Raw genomic sequence first — 19738 nt, 5'->3', positions numbered from 1 at the left:
TGGATTACACTCCCCTCACTCACCAAAGTTGGGGAGTATTTGGCAAATTCAGCTCTCAGAGCTTGGCGTCCTCAGATCCCAGAGTTTGGTTTGCATCCATCTCTAGCTTAAAGTGTGATGCTAGTTTGAAAAGTAACTCTCTGTGGGGTTCTATATTATCCTCCCACTGATCTTCTGCTTCAGATCTTCTCATTTTACAAGTGGAAAGACAACTTTATTTTATTTTTATTTTTTAACTGCCAGCCCTTCAGACTCCATCAAGGATCTGAACCTCAAATGGCCAGAATCAGGATTATTATGCAGGGGTTTCTACATCCAGAACTGTATTTAGCCCCACACTGCACATGTGGACACACACACACACACACACACACACACACACACACACACGTGGGGGCATATACACACACACACACACACACGTGGGGGCACACACACACACACACACTCTTGTGTTGCTATGCAAGCCTCAATGTCAATTCTTGGCATCCAATGCTTTCTTTCCCAGGGTTACCGTCATTTGTCTAATTTTGTCAGCAACAATTATTTCTTATCACTGAATAGGAAATAGGCTAAAGAGATTACAGCAGTAATTAGTGGTTTACAGTAGAGAGAGTCAATACACACAAAGTTCTTCATTCATGTTGAACAATTGAACGATCAGCCTCACTCCTTTCATTTCAAATGCAAGTTAGGTTCAGTGGCCTATCTGAAATGAGTTGCAGGTCTGTGATGGGGTGTATAAGCCCAACACTGAGGAACTAACGGTTAACGAGCAACTCTGGACCCAGAAGGCCCTGCGCAGCCACCCCTGCTGCCTACTGGGCATGCTCACAATGGAAGCAGAGCTCAAAAGGGAGTGGGCCTTGTCAGTCAGGGGGACAGAGTGAGGGAGCAGCCCTACACGGTTATCTCCTGCAGGGACTCCACGCTGCCTGGACCAGACCCCACTGCTGAGCTGCCAAAGGCCCCCCGTGAAGACCAGGAACAGTAGGCTGGATCACTGCCAGGGAGAACCCCCCTGCTTGGTGAGTCCATAAGTAGACTTTATTGTGACTGGAGGAGCAGAGGCTGCGGTAGGAAGTGTCCCAGGGACCAGGCCTGGGGGTGTCCGCCCCAGGCCTTATATCCGACCTGCTGGTCACAGGTCCCGGGGTTGGAACTTGGTGAAGTGGGGAGGCTGGGTTCCCCTACCAATGGCCCCACAGATTTTCGCCACTGAGTGACACTACTGGGCTCGGATACCAATCCCCCGACATGATCTCAGACATATTCCAGGTACACAGGTGCCTACCTGGTGGTAGTCACCACCGTTAACATTGTTGGTTGCCTCACCAGAGAGGCCAAGGACTGATAGCCTTAGAGTGCCATACCCTCTTCCTCACAGAGCAAGCCCCTCCATGCCAGAACTGAGACACATGGGCACAGCACTGTGGGGAAGCTTGCCCTGTGTCTACACTATAAAAAGTACCGTTTGGAGGTCCCTTGATAACATGGCACCCCCTTAGGATTGTTAAAGCCCCGTTTGTTCTAGTAGTATAGAATAGATGATCTCACACCATGTTTTTAACCGTGTTTGCGAATCATGCTCTAGCTGCAGGCTTTGCAGGGCTGTAGCACCCTGTGGGAAGACATTTAAAACATATTTTGCTGCTGTCCACGTTGCAAGAATGAACTAAGTTGTAACTGCAACCTCTCTACAATCATATTGTGACAAAGTCCTTTGACTGAACAGATTTTTAGAGAGCAGGTGAAATCTAAATTTTAACAACCTGGAAAACATGGTACCTGAGCTATCTTCTGTCATTGGTGTCCCAAGCTGCATCAGGTGCCAAGTCATCAGACAGACTAGTCTTAATTTGGAAAAGTTTTGAGTTTAATAAAATCTAGCTCAATTGCACTGGAACATGTCTGGGTCCATTACAGCAAGGTAATGAAACAGGGAACTAAGCAGCAACCATAAACTATGAGTGCATGGATTTTCTGAGCACTACACAGAAAAGAGACAGGAATTTTATGTGTGTGCAGATACAAAGCTACAAATAGCTATTGTTCAAATGGGAATGGTTGGGTCACTTGGACTGGAGTCTTCAACTTGCAATGACTTTTAACAGGCAACATCTGACAGTACCAAAGCCTCTTGCAGCCCTGGGTGAAATTATGATAACAAGAGAAAAAAGCTATTACTGCCACCATGCTTTCATTATGCAAATGATATTAAGATAGGCTGTGCGGATCGCCCGTGGCTATGCTATAATCTCCATGCAGTGATTATAATGTGTCAAACTTAGTCATTTTGATTATGACATGTTAATTACATGCCATCCTCATGCAGACATGAATATTACTCGCAGTCAAACAAAACACAAATTGGGGGCATTGGTTTGTTTTGTTTTGTTTTTGTTAGAAATTTTGTTGATTAAATGGATTAAAAGATAAAGAGCTACATAATATTGTAAACTCATTAAATATCGGCAAAGAGCTCCTTGCTTGCCTGGCTGGCTGGAGTGTTTTTTACAAACAGATCATCAGTAGCATTTTTTTTTAACATCTGAGCAGGGGCAAAATTTAAAAATCTATTTTGTAAAATCCTCCCATATTCAGGTTCTTTTTAAAGCCACAGAATACATGGCATTGCTGAGCATTTTAACTTTTAACCCTCCTAAGGCTACTAAGGGAAGAGAAAAAGGAACCTCAGACCCTTAGAACATCACAGCTAGGCCTGGTCTCTATGGGGAAAAGTATTAAAAAAAAAAATCCCGCTGGTTCTAACACAGCTTCAGCTGAACCAGTGGGAGCCCTAATGTAGACAAGGTTTCTGTGGCTGGATCTATTGTTATCACCGGTCAGTTAGATTTGCCTGTCTGTCAATCTGGTCCCCATCACCATAGCTCAAGGCCTCCCATTACTTTGAAGATTACTCTGTGCTCTCCTTTCCTTCCTGGCCCCCTAGAGCAGGCTTGGGGCTATAGTTTGTGAGGTTTTTTTAGAGGATGGGTGATCAAGTGAGTATTCCATTTGGATCTTAGCTAGGCAAGGTGAGAGGCCATTCTGATTTCTTCTGGCAGGGAATTCTGAATTCTTGGCCCAGCTCCTGTGAAGGTTCTGTCTCCCATGGGCACAAGCCCCTCCCTGCTGGTGGACAGTATCATTGTTCCAGCAGAATGCAGCTGTTGTGGCGGGGAGAATACACCATAACAGAATAACTAAAAAGAGGAGCAAATAAACCAGATAGCTGATTTTTCCCTCTCAGAGAGTGTTGGTCTTTCTGTTGTTATTGATCCAACAGTAGGTGCTCACACAGGATTGTGTGCTCCTAACCTGAAGCAAATACTCACCAGCAACCACATACCATACAACATAAACACTAACCCAGGAACCTATCCTTGCAACAAAGCCCGATGCCAGCTCTGTCCACATATCCATTCAAGTGACACCATCATAGGACCTAATTACATCAGACACGCCATCAGGGACTCGTACACCTGCACATCTACCAACGTGATATATGCCATCATGTGCCAGCAATGCCCCTCTGCCATGTACATTGGCCAAACCGGACAGTCTCTACGCAAAAGAATAAATGGACACAAATCTGACATCAGGAATCATAACATTCAAAAACCAGTCGGAGAACACTTCAACCTCTCTAACCACTCAGTGACAGACTTGAAGGTGGCAATTTTGCAACAAAAAACTTCAAAAACAGACTCCAAAGAGAGACTGCTGAACTCGAATTAATATGCAAATTAGATACAATTAACTTAGGTTTAAACAGAGACTGGGAATGGTTGGGTCATTACACTAATTGAATCTATTTCCCTATGTTAAGTTCTCCTCACACTTTCTATGGGTCATCTCAATTATCACTTCAAAAGTTTTTTTTCTCCTGCTGATGATAGCTCATCTCAATTGATTGGACTCTTACAGTTGGTATACGTACTTCCACCTTTTCATGTTCTCTGTATGTATAAATATCTCCTGTCTGTGTGTTTCATTCTATGCATCCAAAGAAGTGAGCTGTAGCCCACGAAAGCTTATGCTGAAATAAATTTGTTAGTCTCTAAGGGTATGTCTACACTACGGGATTATTCCGATTTTACAGAAACGGTTTTTTTAAAACAGATTGTATAAAGTCGAGTGCACGCGGCCACACTAAGCACATTAATTTGGCGGTGTGCGTCCATATACCGAGGCTAGCATCGATTTCCGGAGCGTTACACTGTGGGTAGCTATTCCATAGTTCTCACAGTCTCCCCTACCCATTGGAATTCTGGGTTGAGATCCCAATGCATGATGGGGCAAAAACAGTGTCGCTGGTGATTCTGGGTAAATGTTGTCACTCAATCCTTCCTCCGTGAAAGCAACGGCAGACAATCATTTCGTGCCCTTTTTCCCTGGATTGCCCTGGCAGATGCCATAGCATGGCAACCATGGAGCCCATTTAGCCTTTTGTCACTGTCACCATATGTGTACTGGATGCTGCTGACAGACACGGTACTGCAGTGCTACACAGCAGCATTCATTCGCCTTTGCAAGATAGCAGAGACGGTTACCAGCCCTATTGCACTGTCTGTAATTGGCGATTGGCGATGACGGTTATCAATCCTTTTGTACCATCTGCTGTTGTCATGGGTGCTCCTGGCTGGCCTCGCTGAGGTCGGCTGGGGGTGCATGGACAAAAATGGGAATGATTCCCCAGGTCATTCCCTTCTTTATGTTTTGTCTAAAAATAGAGTCAGTCCTGCCTAGAATATGGGGCAAGTCTACTAGAGAAGCAGAGAGCACAGCCGCTCCAGGTCAGAGCCCCAGACATCCCGCAGAAATGATGAGCTGCATGCCATTCTAGGGGGTGCCCCTGCAACAACCCCACCCATTGCTTCCCTCTTCCCCCAACCCTCCTGGGCTACCGTGGCAGTTATCCCCCCATTTGTGTGATGAAGTAATGAAGAATGCAGGAATAAGAAACACTGACTTTTTAGTGAGATAAAATGAGGGGGAGGCAGCCTCCCGCTGCTATGATAGTCCAGGCAGTACAGAATCTTCATTAGACATGAAACGAGGGGGGTGAGGAGTTCAGCCTCCCGCTGCTATGATAGTCCAGAATCTTCATTAGACATGAAAGGGGTGTGGGGGGTGTGAGGCGCTCAGCCTCCAGTTGCTATGATGAGGACGGTTTTCAATCCTTTTGTACCGTCTGCCGGGAACGACAGGGAATCATTCCCATTTTTGCCCAGGCGCCCCCGGCCGACCTCAGCAAGGCCAGCCAGGAGCACTCATGGGATGATGAGGACGGTTTCCAAGCCTTTTGTACCGTCTGCCATCAGGAAAAGAAGGGGAGGGGATGCTGCTGTTCAGCGCCGCAGCACCGCGTCTACCAGCAGCATACAGTAGACATACGGTGACATTGAAAAAAGGCGAGAAACGATTTTTTCCCCTTTTCTTTCACGGGGCGGGGGAGGAGGGTAAATTGACGACATATACCCTGAACCACCCAGGACAATGTTTTTGACCCTTCAGGCATTGGGAGCTCAGCCAAGAATGCAAATGCTTTTCGGGGACTGTGAGATAGCTGGAGTCCTCAGTCCCCGCTCCCTCCCTCCATGAGCGTCCATTTGATTCTTTGGCTTTCCGTTACACTTGTCACGCAGCACTGTGTTGAGTCCCTGCTGTGGCCTCTGTGTGGAGATTTTTTCAAATGCTTTGGCATTTCGTCTTCTGGAACAGAGCTCTGATAGAACAGATTTGTCTCCCCATAAAGCGATCAGATCCAGTATCTCCCGTATGGTCCATGCTGATCAGCTCTCCACGCTGGGCAAACAGCACATGAAATTCAAAAGTTCGTGGGGCTTTTCCTGTCTACCTGGCCAATGCATCTGACTCCAGATTGCTGTCCAGAGCAGTCACAATGGTGCACTGTGGGATAGCTCCCGGAGGCCAATACCATCGAATTGCGGCCACACTAACCCTAATCTGAAATAGTAATACCGATTTGAGCGCTACTCCCCTCGTCAGGGAGGAGTACAGATATCGGTATTAAGAGCCCTTTATATCGAAATAAAGGGCTTTGTTGTGTGGACGGGTGCAGGGTTAATTCAGTTTAACGCTGCTAAATTCGGTATAAACGCGTAGTGTAGACCAGGCCTAAGGTGCCACAAGTCCTCCTGTTCTTTTTGCGGATTGAGACTAACACAGCTGCTATTCTGAAACACAGGATTGGATTCCCTTTGTGCTAGGCCCTTTATGAATCCATAAGATGAAACAGTCCCTATCCCAAAGAGAATTCAGTCTCAGTAGACAAGACAAGCAAAGGAAAGGGAAAGCAGGGGCATAGAGGTGTAAAATGACGAAGTCACAGAGTCGCATATAAAACTCTGGTCTCATGCCCAAAGTGCTGCTTCCTTCACTAGACCACACTGCCTCTCAAATCCTGTTTTTCAAATACAGCAATGAATGCTGGGATTGGGCTGGAGGAGCTACCCCATCTTACACTCTTGTCAAAACAATTCTTCTGCAGGACTTCCTGCTATTCTTTGCAGGAAAAAATTGAGCGTTTTTTATACTTTCCTATTGAAAATTTATTCTAAAACATAATTATTTTGTAGCGTGGCCCAGTGGAAAATCAAGGGGAGAAGGTTCAATAAAATATTCCCTCTATGATGAAATGTGTCATTAAATATAGAAATAAATCAGACATGGACTATCCCAGCGAGATTCCCAAGAATGAGATATCTAGGTAAGAGCTGAATTGCTTAGACACCTCAATAAATTGTGTGTGTGGGGGGCAGGGGGGCGGAGGTGGGAAGCCCTTGCTACGGAGCAATTCTCAAATAGATTTGTAAATAGCTGGTACTGCTGCGCGCCTGATTAATTTGGGGAAAATAAGCCTCACCAATGGTGTTTTCCATGTACATCAGCGTGCTATACTTTTACAATGTTAAGAATAAAATATTAACATCTAAACAAAGGTATTGTCTTCAGTAATTAAATGCTTTGAACTACTGATTCATTAGCAGAGATCTCATCCTCGTTTGTCCCCTCTTGAACTAACTTTTTGGAAGTATGAGTGAGAGGATGTGTGTGGGTCACATTCAAACCCACACCACATTTGTGGAAGTGAATCTCTTGTTCAGCACGTGCTGCTCCTCCCGCTTCTTTGTTTAGAAGCCTCGCCATGGCTGCCATCCCCATAATGATACAGTTAGCAGCAGGGTTGGCACATGTTGCTACAGCAGCACCATGGAGTCAGGTGGAAAGTGCTCTCCCGTCAGATGGGTGGCTTCGACCTTGGAATGTAGCTGAAGGGAGGTGTTGCCATGATAGAGAAGCAGACAGAGTCGTACACATGGAAGAAGAGTAGGCAGGTCAACAGTTGGAGCAGGCCTAGAGGTCGCAGAAGAATTAGAGAAGGAGAGAAGCCTGGGCATGGAAAAAGAGACAAAAGGTCTTGGCCTAGAAGCCCTTAAGTCTGATACTTATTTTCTTTGTGATCTTGGGCAATTCACTGAACCAGGCTGTGTCTCCACGTGGGCCTGTGAGGGTGAATTCAGAATGTGTGTGTGACAGGTTGGATCACAGAAACCCCCTTGGGGCTGCCAACTGAGGTGCCAAGACTACTCCTGCCCCTGCTTTCCCTGCCGGCTTGGGACTCCAGAACCCTGCCTGGTTGTGCCAGACACGCTTGCCGGCTACAAACACAGACCCAGGTCTGAACCACATTCCACAAACTGCAGACTTAACCGAAAGCAGGTTAAGAAATGTTGCTGTCTTTAACACTCAGATGCCCAACTCTGAATGGGGTCCAAACCCCAAATAAATCTGTTTTACCCTGCATAAAGCTTATGCAGGGTAAACTCATACATTGTTCACCCTCTAGAACACTGATAGAGAGAGATGCACAGCTGTTTGCCCCTCCCAGGTATTAATACATACTCTGGGTTAAATAATAAGTAAAAAGTGATTTTATTAAATACAGAAAGTAGGATTTAAGTGGTTCCAAACAGAACAAAGTGAATTACCAAGCAAAATAAAATAGAACATGCAAGTCTATGCCTAATACAGTAAGAAAACTGAATACAGATAAAACCTCACCTTCAGAGGTGTTCCAGTAAGCTTCCTTTTACAGACTAGTCGTCTAATCTGGGTCCAGCAATCACTCAGACAACCATGGTTACTGTCCTTTGTTCCAGTTTTTTTCAGGTATCCTTTGGGGGTGGAAATGCTCTCTTGAGTCAGCTGAAGACAAAATGGAGGGGTCTTCCAGGGTTTTAAATAGACTTTCTCTGGTGGGTTGATACCCCTCCCTCCCCCTGTGTAGAATCCAGCTACAAAATGGAGTTTTGGAGTCACATGGGCATGTCACATGTCCATGCATGACTGAGTTCCTTACCAGCCAAGCCACATTCCTAGGAAAGCTCCAATGTGGATTGGCGTCTCCAAGTTCATTGTGGGCTTAAGGGTTTCTTGATTGGGCACTTACTGAGAATAGTCTTTTCTCAGGAAGCTGACCAACTGCTTCACTGAGGCTATTTAAAATTAAACAAGTACATAGCCAATATTCATAACTTTGAATACAAAAATGTTACATGCATACATATAGGAGGAATGTATTCAGTAGATCATAACCTTTACAGAGATATGTCACATGGCATATGTAGCATAAAACATATTCCAGTTATGTTATATATACATTCATAAGCATATTTCCTATAAATCATTATGGGGTGCAATGTCACAGTGTGTTCAGTTCTTTGAAAAGATTTTGGTCTATACAAGTCATTACTATTATTATCTGCCCTGCCCTTTCCCCCACCCTCCCCAAAGCTTGGAGGGGCAGATGCCCCTGTGCAAGGGAGTAGAAATACCTCTCCACTCTATTCTGCCGGTTTTCTGCTCAGAGGGCATGGGCAGGTCTCAGGTAGGAGAGACAGGACTGGGTGGAGGAGTGTTTGGGGAGAAAACATTTTCTGTAGAGAGGAAGGTTGAGTTCAATGGCAAATGTGGGAGAAACATAACCGCAGTAGCAGAGGAGCATTCACTCTCTTCTGGAGAGGATGGTTTACTGTCTAAACATCAGCTTTAAAATATTTACTCTCCCTAGAGCCATCAATTAAGATCCAGGCAATTTTGACTTGCACCTTCATCCAGGGAGTTTCTGTTGTGGTTATTTTCATTATTTCCTATTGGTTTCTGGTGGCACCCACAATGTATAAGGCATGTTCCCAACATAACGAAGGGCACAGTCCCTTCCCTGATTTTCAAATTCAGGTTCCTGCGAAAAGCCCAGCCCTAAGATATACTGGACCATTATGGCAAATTACAAAATTGGAATAACAGAAGGTGGCACACCTGTGTACCTAAGGTTGTAGAAAAAACCCTATATGATGCTATCGTCTTATCTGAAAAAGAGTATAAGATCCTGTGGCTAAAGACTGCATCACAAAGCATGTGTACAACGGGGAGTATGGGGAGAGGGGCAGCATTAAAGTGTGATCTACTCTGAAAAGTGACAATGTAAAAATGGCACCCTCTTGCTTAGCGTATCTAGTGGTTTCAAAGACAGAGCTACAGTCCTCAGTGACAAGAATAGGTCATTTTATTACTATTTCTTCTCATTGAGCCTATAGTGCTAACCCAGACGAGGGTTTATCTATACTGCAATCATGGGAACAAGATGACAAACTTCATGTGGAACTCCAGTTACGTGTTATTGACTAACACGATGCATATAATCAAAAGACTACTGGACATGGGTTTGTTGATCAACTGGTTTGATTAGCAGCATGAAATTTGTTAGAAGTTCTTATCTGGAATGGCACCACTCAGGATCTTTTGCCCCCACTACTCCCCTTGGAAGGCTGTTCCAGAATTTTACTCCTCTAATGGTTAGAAACCTTCGTCTAATTTCAAGTCTAAACTTCCTAGTGTCCAGTTTATATCCATTTGTTCTTGTGTCCACATTGGTACTAAGCTTAAATATTTCCTCTCCCTCCCTGATATTAATCCCTTTGATATATTTATAAAGAGCAATCATATCCCCCCCTCAACCTTCTTTTGGTTAGGCTAAACAAGCCAAGCTCTTTGAGTCTCCTTTCATAAGACAGGTTTTCCATTCCTCGGATCATCCTAGTAGCCCATCTCTGAACCTGTTCCAGTTTGAATTCATCCTTCTTAAGCATGGGAGACCAGAACTGCACACAGTATTCCAGATGAGGTCTCACCAGTGCCTTGTACAACGGTACTAACACCTCCTTATCTTTGCTAGAAATACCTTGCCTAATGCATCCTAAAACTGCATTAGCTTTTTTAACGGCCATATCACATTGGCGGCTCATAGTCATCCTGTGATCAACCAATACTCCGAGGTCCTTCTCCTTCTCTGTTACTTCCAACTGATGTGTCCCCAATTTATAACTAAAATTCTTGTTATTAATCCCTAAATGCATGACCTTGCACTTTTCACTATTAAATTTCATCCTATTACTATTACTCCAGCTTACAAGGTCATCCAGATCTTCCTGTATGATATCCCAGTCCTTCTCCGTGTTAGCAATACCTCCCAGCTTTGTGTCATCCGCAAACTTTATTAGCACATTCCCACATTTTGTGCCAAGGTCAATAATAAAAAGGTTAAATAAAATTGGTCCCAAAACTGATCCCTGAGGAACTCCACTAGTAACCTCCTTCCAGCCTGACAGTTCACCTTTCAGTACAACCCATTGTAGTCGCCCCTTTAACCAGTTCCTTATCCACCTTTCAATTTTCATACTGATCCCCATCTTTTCCAATTTAACTAATAATTCTCCATGTGGAACCGTGTCAAATGCCTTACTGAAAGCGAGGTAAATTAGTAAATGCTTACTTCCACTGCTGCACTGTCCTTGAACAGAGCCCTGACGGGAATAGCAGGCAAAGGAACTCTGTCTCTACAAGCATTTCCTATCTCTCCGCTGTCCTCTTGGCTTCTAGCACAGCCTGGAGTGCTTTGCAATCTGCAGTGGCGGTGCAGCTAGCTGTGCAATCTAGCTTTGCATATGGAGTAGCAGTTACTCTGCTTGTCGGGGCAGGGGGGGGGGCAGTGTATTTTTGAATTGCCTTAGGTAGGAGAGGAGCAGGCGTACATACCCCTCAGTTCCAGATCAGCCCCTTTTAGCATTCATTGTTGTCCTATCTAGCTGCATAGAGGTATAAATGTATACACAGAAGTCACATCTAGGCCTGTGAAAAATACAAAAGGGCCGAATTCTGCTTAGTTCCACCAGTGCAGCCTTGTTGATGCAACCCCATTGACTCAGCAGGGGAGCTCGACTTTTCACCGTTATGTCCAGAGAGCAGGTTGAGCCTCATTTCTTGTTAGATTCCCACTTCTGCCAATCATAAAGTTAGTCCTGGCACAGTCACGATTTCAGCAGCTCATCTGAGAGTTTGCTGTTTGCTTTAAATGCACAAAATAAATTTTAAATAAAATAAAAGGCATCCCCCTAAACATTGTATTTTTACAGAGGGACATTTCAAGACAAGTTTTACACAGGTTTAGCCCAGAGGGAAATTAAACTCTACATTTAAATGGAGATTACACACAAAGGAATCCATTAGTTTCAATATTTCTCAGCAGGAGGGTTCAGAGTTATTTAAATAAGTTTAGATATTAAACCTAAAGTAGCCATTAAAGGAATGCGATTTGTTTGCCTAGTTTTTATAGAAATCTTGTTTTCTCTCCAGTTGACTGAAAAATCCATTGCTTGCATGATGCTGAATATTTTTAATGTATTAAAAAAAGGGGACGGTTTCAATATAGTACTTCCTTTGAATTTTTAAGCACCAAATTACAGAATACTTATTATAGCAAAATGTCTTCTTTAGGAGAGATTAAACTGCAAACATCTCACTTTACTTTTTTTCTTTGCCATCCATGCTTTAGAAGAATGCTAATCTAAACACTGGCATTAAACCATATTGGCTATGTAAGGCACTTTGATTGTCATTGAGATTATTTTAAAAGTTATTTAGGCCCCCGTGTTACATCTTTGCAACTGCATGGAAAATGTTTCACTACGTTTCTCTTTGCAACATTTCTTTGGGGATTCATAAATATTGATTGTACCGTAAAAAATTGATGGAATCTTGAAACAGACTGCAGTCTTGGCAGCTAGGGAATTTACTCAATTTTTCTCAATAGCTGTAGTCTATAAAAAGAGGAGATTTTGCAAATTGTTTCTCACCTTGTCTTTTTAGTATTTAATAGCTCTCAATTCGGTAGCTTTCTGAACCATGCACACTGTGTGTTTTCCATCAAAACTGTATCAGGCCTATTCAAAGGGAATTTTAAAAGGCAAGGTGGCACCAAAGGGGTTAAACTGACTTCCAGGAGGGCCGGTGTAAGTTTAATTAATGAGGCAATGTGCTTCCATCCTAGTCTTTGTTATGTTAACTTTTTTCTTTTTCTTTTTTTGTTTTTCATTCTCTTAAGCATTCCTGGTCAGATGTGGAAATGGACAAGAAGTCGATTTCAGCTACTTGATTAAAAAGGATCCTGAAGAGACTCTGTAGTCAGTGCCAAAGTTGTAAAAGCAAAATCTTTTAGCTCACCGGCACTGTACTTTCCATTAATGGATGAAAATCTAAAAGCAAACTTTCAGATGCATCTATCTTTTTAGGTACTTATATGGCCCTCATCACCTTCATACTTGCACTCCTGAGGCATTGTGAGAAACATTAATGGATTTTATCATCACAACACACTTGTAAGGTAGGGATGTGTTAGCCCCCTTTGACAGATGGGGAATCGAGGCACAGAATAAATGTCTTGAGCCAGGGGAACTGGAACAAGGCAGGCCAGGGGGGGCATGGCCCCATCCCTTTTTACCAGCCGTAAGGGCTAGCGATGTGTGGGAGGAGGAGGTGGAGAGGAGCGAGTGGGAGTGGGGTCTTGGGGGAAAGAGGTGGCATGGGGGTGGAGCCTCGGGGAGAAGGGGCAACTCCGAGGGAATGGGTGGCGCAGGGTGCGGGGCCATGGTTCGGGTGCTGGTGGCCCCCACTTTTAGGGAGCTTCCACCACTCCTTTCTTGAGCAAGGTTACAGAGTTAATCTGTGACCACGCCTGGAATTGAAACCCTGTATCCTAAATCCCATTCCAGTGGGCCGTTCTTCCACTGGTGCTAGTGTCAGACTAACTGGATATCTTTTTTTTATGAGATTACAAGTTTGTTAGCTAAAGGTAAGAGTGCAGCTGTAATCGAGTTAGACTTCTGTAAGGCATTTGACTTGGTACAGTATGGCATTTTTATTAAAAAAAATAATAGAACAATGCCAAATTAATATGGCAAACATTAAAGGCATGAAAAGCTGGCTAACTGATAGGATTAAAAATGTAATTGTAAATGGGAAATTAACATCAAGTGGGTGTGTTTCCAGTGGAGTCTCCCGGGGATCAATTCTTGGGCATATGCTGTTGGACATTTTTATCAGTGTTTGCAGATGACACAGAGTGGGAGGGGTTAAAAAATTAACAGGACAGGTCACTGCTGCAAAGCAATCAGGGTCACTTGATAAGTTGGGCTCAGAGAAACAGTATGCGTTTGAATAAGGCTAAATGTAAATGTATACATCCGGGAACAAAGAATGCAAGTCATACTTACCGGCTAGGGGACTCTATCCCGGGAAGCAGTGACTCTGGAGAAGATTTGGGGGTAGGGTGGAAAATCAGTTGAACATGAGCTCCCGGTGTGACACTGTAGCCAAAAGGGCTAACATGATCCTTGGCTGCCTAAACAGGGGAATCTCAAGTAGGAGTACAGTGGTTATTTTACCTCTGTATTTGGCACTTGGTGTGAACGCTGCTGAACACTGTGTCCAGTTATGGAATGGGTTCAGAGAAGAGCCTTGAGAATGATTAAAGGATTTAAAAACATGCCTTATAATGTTAATAAGTTCAAGGAGCTCAGTTTATTTAGTTCAAGAAAGAGAAGGTTAAGGGGTGACTTGATCAAACTCTGTAAGTACCTACCTGGGGAACAAATATTTGATGATGAGCTTTTCAATCTAGCAGAGAAAGGTAGAACACAATCCAAAGGCTGGAAGTTGAAACTACACAAATTCAGAGTGGAAATAAGGAGCAAATTTTTAACAGTGAAGATGATAAACCATTGGAACTGTTGATCAACAATCATGGTGGGATTCTCCATCACCAGCATTTTTTAAATCAAGATTAGATGATTTTTAAATAGATCTCCTCTAGTTCAAAATGAATTATTTTGGGGAAGTTCTATGGTCTGGGTAATACAGGAGGTCAGATTAGATGATCACAATGGCCCCTTCTGGCCTTGGAATCTATGAATTTATGACTGAGCCTTTTGGTATAAGTTATAAAGAGCGACTCTATTTCTTGCCCTTTCTGGCGTGCAGCACTGTTCAGTGGTACTGCAATAGCCACAGAATAGCAGAGGTAGTGTGTTCCCAAAGGTAGAACAAGAACCAGGATTCCTGAGTTCTTCTTTTGGCTCGTTCACTGATTCGCTTTGTGACCACAGACAAGCCACTTAGGCCAAAATTTCCAAATCCGGAGTATCTAAAATGAAATGTGTAAGTCCATGCTGAGGCACTCAGCTGAGTAGCCTGAATTTCAGAGAGGCCAAACACCCATAGCTCTCATGGAAGCCCATGTGATTTGGAGGCTCGTAGCACCTTGCTGATCTTTAGGCCTCTATTCAGTCTCGTTTAGGTGTTTGAAACTCACTCAATCTTATTTATAGGGTGCCAGTCACTGTAGTATTGAGGTTCAAAGTGCAGACTCTGCTCTTGCCATCCTATGAACCCTTCTTCTGGCTGTCTATCTAGTCTCTCTTTTATTCGGCAGGAAGTCAGAGTTTGCACTGGGTTCTAGAAACAGACAGAGAAGGCTTGTTCTGATCTCTGCCAGCAAAGTCTCCCCAGTTTATGACCCAGCACCAGGGCTTCTCTGCCTCCCAGTCCTGAACACTTCGTCCGGACTGTTAATAGTTTCCATGTCTCCAAGGAGCACAGCAGGTTGCAGATGGAGAGGTGACTTCCGAGACAACCTGGTCCCATGAGTTACATGAGTCTGGAGAGAGAATAGGGCCACTATATTGAGTTTACTGAATTGTAATATTCTGGTTTCTTAAATTTTAAAAGTACCACGCCTGCCTCAAACACAGAAGACAATTCTATTAGGGTAATATTTTGGCTATGGCTCCGTATGCACAGCTGTTCTTGTCTGGCTTCCACTGGTGTCATATATACAATACTAGGATTTGGTCCTAGCTGAAGATACACAAACAGAAACAAAAATGCAGACAGCTGACTGTGAATTTGCCTTGCTGCTAATTCAATCAGTGAGTATTCTAAGGATTGATGGGTGCAAATGAGGGCATGGGAAGCTCCTCTGCGCTAAGTGCCTTGAACAGATTGGCAGAAATCCAGGGTTGATGGTGCCAACTAATTCCTGGGTAGTAAGGGCATGTTCATATCTCGCTTTCTAGCCAGCAGCAAATCCCTGAAGAAATCCCTGATTCAGTTTTGCCCCATTTCCTGTGTTTTCAAATGTAGGGCTTTGAAAAAGTGGTCATTTGACCTCACCTTTCCAAAGTAGTTGTAATCCTTCTGCCAGGTGCTGTGGCAGCAGCAAGGGCCAGGTTCAGATGTCTAGGGGCTCCTCTTAAAATCAGCAAACACCATCGGCTGAAGACCCCACCCAGAAATGCCTCCCCTCCGTCCCCTTAACAGGCAATACTCCCCACCACAGTTTACCACGGTAAATAAGCACCCTGACTTTCACAATAAGCCAAAAATCAAGCTAATCCCATTTCAAAACAAGGCCAACACAAGCCAATCCCTAAGAACCCCAACACTCTATGTGACTAGATCCCCTCGGCCTGCAGTCTGGGGCTCTGATGGGCCCTCTGTGTACCCCAGACTCTCTCCCCTCCTTGTCCCTGCTTGCCCCGCCTTGCTGGAAGCCGATCAAAAAAAAGAAGCAACAAGCTACAAGCCACAAACTAGCCAACAAGCAACTCACAAACCAATTAAGCCAAAAACAAGCCCAATTTCTGCATTTTTTTGTGGGTTTGACATGTCTGCTCCCCACCCCTCGCAAGCACTGACTCTGTACATAAAACAAGGAAAGGCTCTAGTAGGGGAAAGGGGTACAGAGCATTGACTTGGGAAAACACAGCAACAATATATATAAATGAATGAATGAATGAATGACCTCCACTGCCCCACCCTGGTGGCTTTGGCAGTAATCCCATAACTCAATCCTCCCCACCACCCTGCTGCCAGAGTGAACATCCAATAAGCAAATGTCCCTTTAACATGTCGCTTCCCCACTGCTACAGCCCGCTCCCATTTCGGTGTCAGTGGTTAGTCCTGGAGTATGGGAGTGCACTTGGTGAGCCACCTTCTCCAGTCCCTAGGGAAGTCCCTGCCTGGTCTGGTCCTGAGGTCCTACCCACTAGCCCAGCCAGAGTGATTTCAGCTTTGCTGGTGCTGGGTCAGGGACTGTCACTGGGGTTCACTGAGTGCTGCAGCTGCCCTCTGGGGCTTCAGCAAAGAGCTGCCTCTCACTGCAAAGCTGCCCCCGCCTCAGTGTCTCTGCGTTGTCTCTCGTCGTAAAGTCAAGATCAATAGCGCTTAGAGGACTTCTGAGCAGAGTCCTTGCCCGCCCCTTTCCCCTTCCTCTTTCTCAGTTCAGTCCCACTACCGCTTCAGTTCAGAGTTCATGTTCAGCTCTGCTCAGGCCCCAACGGGTCAGCTGGAGGATTTCTGGGTGGGAAGCTTATGCATATGAAGCTCTCTCTTTTGCCATACTTTCACCTGTTCACCAATAGCTGGTGGAGGAGAGCTCCTTTGTCTATGGAGCTTGTCTGCTGTTTCCCCTGTTCACCAACAGATACCAGTAGAGAGCTCCCTACCCTCCATAGCTTCTGCCACAGAGCTTCCCTACCAGTGAGAGATGAGACCAAACCACAGAATGTTCAAAAGTGTAAATGTGTGTGTGTGTGAGAGAGAGAGAGATGCAAACTGCAGATCTAGATGCAGGGGAGTTTCACTAATGTTCTGAGGTGTTTAGATCTGGGATTTTGGCTTGGGCTGGCTGTATCATCCATTTCTCTGTGTGTGCATGTGCCTCAGGCATTTATACAGCACCATTCACCATCCTACAGGTGCTTGTATCTCATTTCTAGGTCTAAACTGATGGAAGCTCACCAGAGACAAATTGAGTCCAGAGAGTTTTAAGGTGCCTCGTGTGCTAATCACAGAGCATCATGTTACCTCACACAGTGTAATGAACATGGGCTATAGGGCAGAAAATCATTTCAGACAGGAAATCCACAGGGAGGGGAAAATAACTTAAACAAAAATCAGAACGGGGTCTTAAACCCTGTATAACCCCTTAATCAGGGCTATCTGTCCCCTCTGCAGTGCCTGGTCTCCGGCAGTGGAGATGTCAAGTCACCATAGCTATTTGGATCTCCTACCTAGGCAGCCATTCAAAAGTGCCACTTTATTGCTCCTGAGACCAAATCCTCTCTTGCCGTTAGAGAGACCTGTATAGTTCCTCTTGATTCAGGTATCAGGGCACCAGAAGAAAAATCACGACAAGATACTGTTATCAGCTTAACGACAGAAAGACTTTCACATCCTTGGCTGGATTTCCCCCCTCAGACTGCCTGTTATGTACTGCGATGTATAAGCAGCCTTTCAGCCTGTATGATAATGTACAGGTCACCCATCTGAAAGCAGATGGCATTTCCTGTTGGCTTTTGAAATCATTCATTGCAGTTAAAAAGGCCTGAAGAGTTTTCAGGAACTGAAGGCTACGGTGTACTCAGTAAAGAAAGTAGCAGTGCTGTAAAGGTTCCCATTCCTTGGGGCCTAGTCCGCTGCTGCTATGAGAGTGTAACTCCCATTAACATTAATGGCAGTTCAGCACGCACACAGGCTGCAGAAAAAGCCTGCGTAAATTCTGTGCCTACTGCAGTAATGGGATGTAAAATGTGTTTTATGCGGTCAATACTTTAATTTTTTATTGCATGCATATAAATTAGAACACAAAACTGCACACTTAGGGCCCAATCCTGATCCCACTGAGGTCAATGGGAGTTTGGCCATTGACTTCAGTTGAAGCTATATCAGGTGTTGTGCTATTATCGTAGGGTTTGAGTTGGCACTAGAGTGAAGTATTCATGCAAAAAAGTCTAAGCCAATATTGCATTAACAGCTGCGTTGGCCTTGGACTCCTATAATTATTATTTTATTTGCATTGCAGTAGTTCCCGGAGACACCCCACATGCCCCCACTTGTGCTAGGTGCAGTACAAACACACAGCAAAAAGACAGCCCCTGCCTCAAAGAGCTTGCAATCGAAGTATAAGATGAGAGGCAACAGGATCATACAACAATCAGATGGAGGGCAGGGAGCACAAGGTAAGATAACAATGAGATGGTTATGACCAGGGTATAATGATTTTTAAAGAGATGTCACAAATGCAAATGTTGGGGGGAAATTGCTAAAATATCCAATTATTTTTGTTACCTTTGTTCTCTCTGCCCACTGATTTGCCTCACCCACCTGTTGTGTCTTGGCTCTTCGATTGTAAGCATTCTGGGGCTGTGTAGAAAAGGGGCGTGGCCGCCCTCAGAGATCGACAGCGAGGGACGGCCATGCACACCTACACACTTACAGGCAGAAACTGCCATTTACTATCTGCGTGTCCAGCGCCTAGCATAATGGGGCCTTGATCTTGGTTAAAGCCTCTACCACAACATAAATGTAAAATAATTCTAATAATACTTCTGAGACAAAGTATTGAGTGACATAACCATACTTAAGAGGGGGAGTCCCTTCAACACGTAAAAGGTTTTTAAGTTTCCATGGCACTTTTTGGTCTAACGATAGAATTGCTAAGGATCAGCTTGAGCATTCATGTAATACTCATTCAGCAGGACACCCTAGAAAGCACTGCCATACATAGATATAGGGATTCTTCCTAACCTGTGACTAAACTGAAAGCAACTCTCCCCTCCCATTCTGTGTAACAGCACCTGAATGGAATGGCAAGGACACAAATTGGAGTGATTATTTTGTATTTGGAATCCAGATACTGTGGTGGTGGTGGCGCACTAGAAATACATGGCTACAGACAGAGATCCACTCCCCGACATCTCTTACACTTTCAGTTCCAGAGATGTATATAGCACACAGGCTAAATGTGTGTGAGCATTATCTCTCTCTGGTTGTTGGCATGCATGGAAGATAAATGTCTGCTACTGCTGCCAGCTAATGAATGTACTTCTTTAGGTTAAGAAGTAAAGAAGTTTGTGCTGTTGGTTCTGGGTTGTATTCATGCTGATGACCGGTGCTGGCGGTTGTTATATACACACCATTCCCCCTTTCAGTTCATTCTTCACTGTGTGTAATCCTATCAATGTCAGACTGCAGGAAGCACCTCCAATTCCTTTGGGCATCAATAAATGAATATACAATAGCATGATGATAATTCATTGAAACTCCTGTGTGTTTAAATTTTGTGACTATATCCTTCTTTTCCAGCTGATTTTGTGAATGACCAATAATTTATCTCCAAGTACAAAGTGTTTGGAAATAGACATTGGAGTTTGAGATTTATTAAATGGTCTGCTCTTTCTCCCAGAGCGGGTGAAGATGTGTTCCTTAAAATATATTCAGGAGTGCTTTGTCCCATCTACCCCTAAATGCCTGA

The 19738-nt window shown here is 44.3% G+C and overlaps 1 long non-coding RNA gene across 1 annotated transcript in view; it reads left to right on the top strand.

Moving 5' to 3' along the window:
* The first annotated feature begins 912 nt into the window (after positions 1–912).
* The window catches only part of LOC123372460, a 41603-nt gene continuing 22777 nt past the window's right edge, over positions 913–19738 (top strand). The window contains exons 1-2 of the long non-coding RNA XR_006580303.1: positions 913–1028; positions 12470–12748. This is a non-coding gene — a long non-coding RNA (uncharacterized LOC123372460). The remainder of the gene's footprint in view (positions 1029–12469; positions 12749–19738) is intronic.

This window comes from Mauremys mutica, chromosome 6 (assembly GCF_020497125.1).
Source record: "Mauremys mutica isolate MM-2020 ecotype Southern chromosome 6, ASM2049712v1, whole genome shotgun sequence".
NCBI lineage: Eukaryota > Metazoa > Chordata > Testudines > Geoemydidae > Mauremys > Mauremys mutica.
This window is presented reverse-complemented; position numbering and strand designations above follow the sequence as displayed.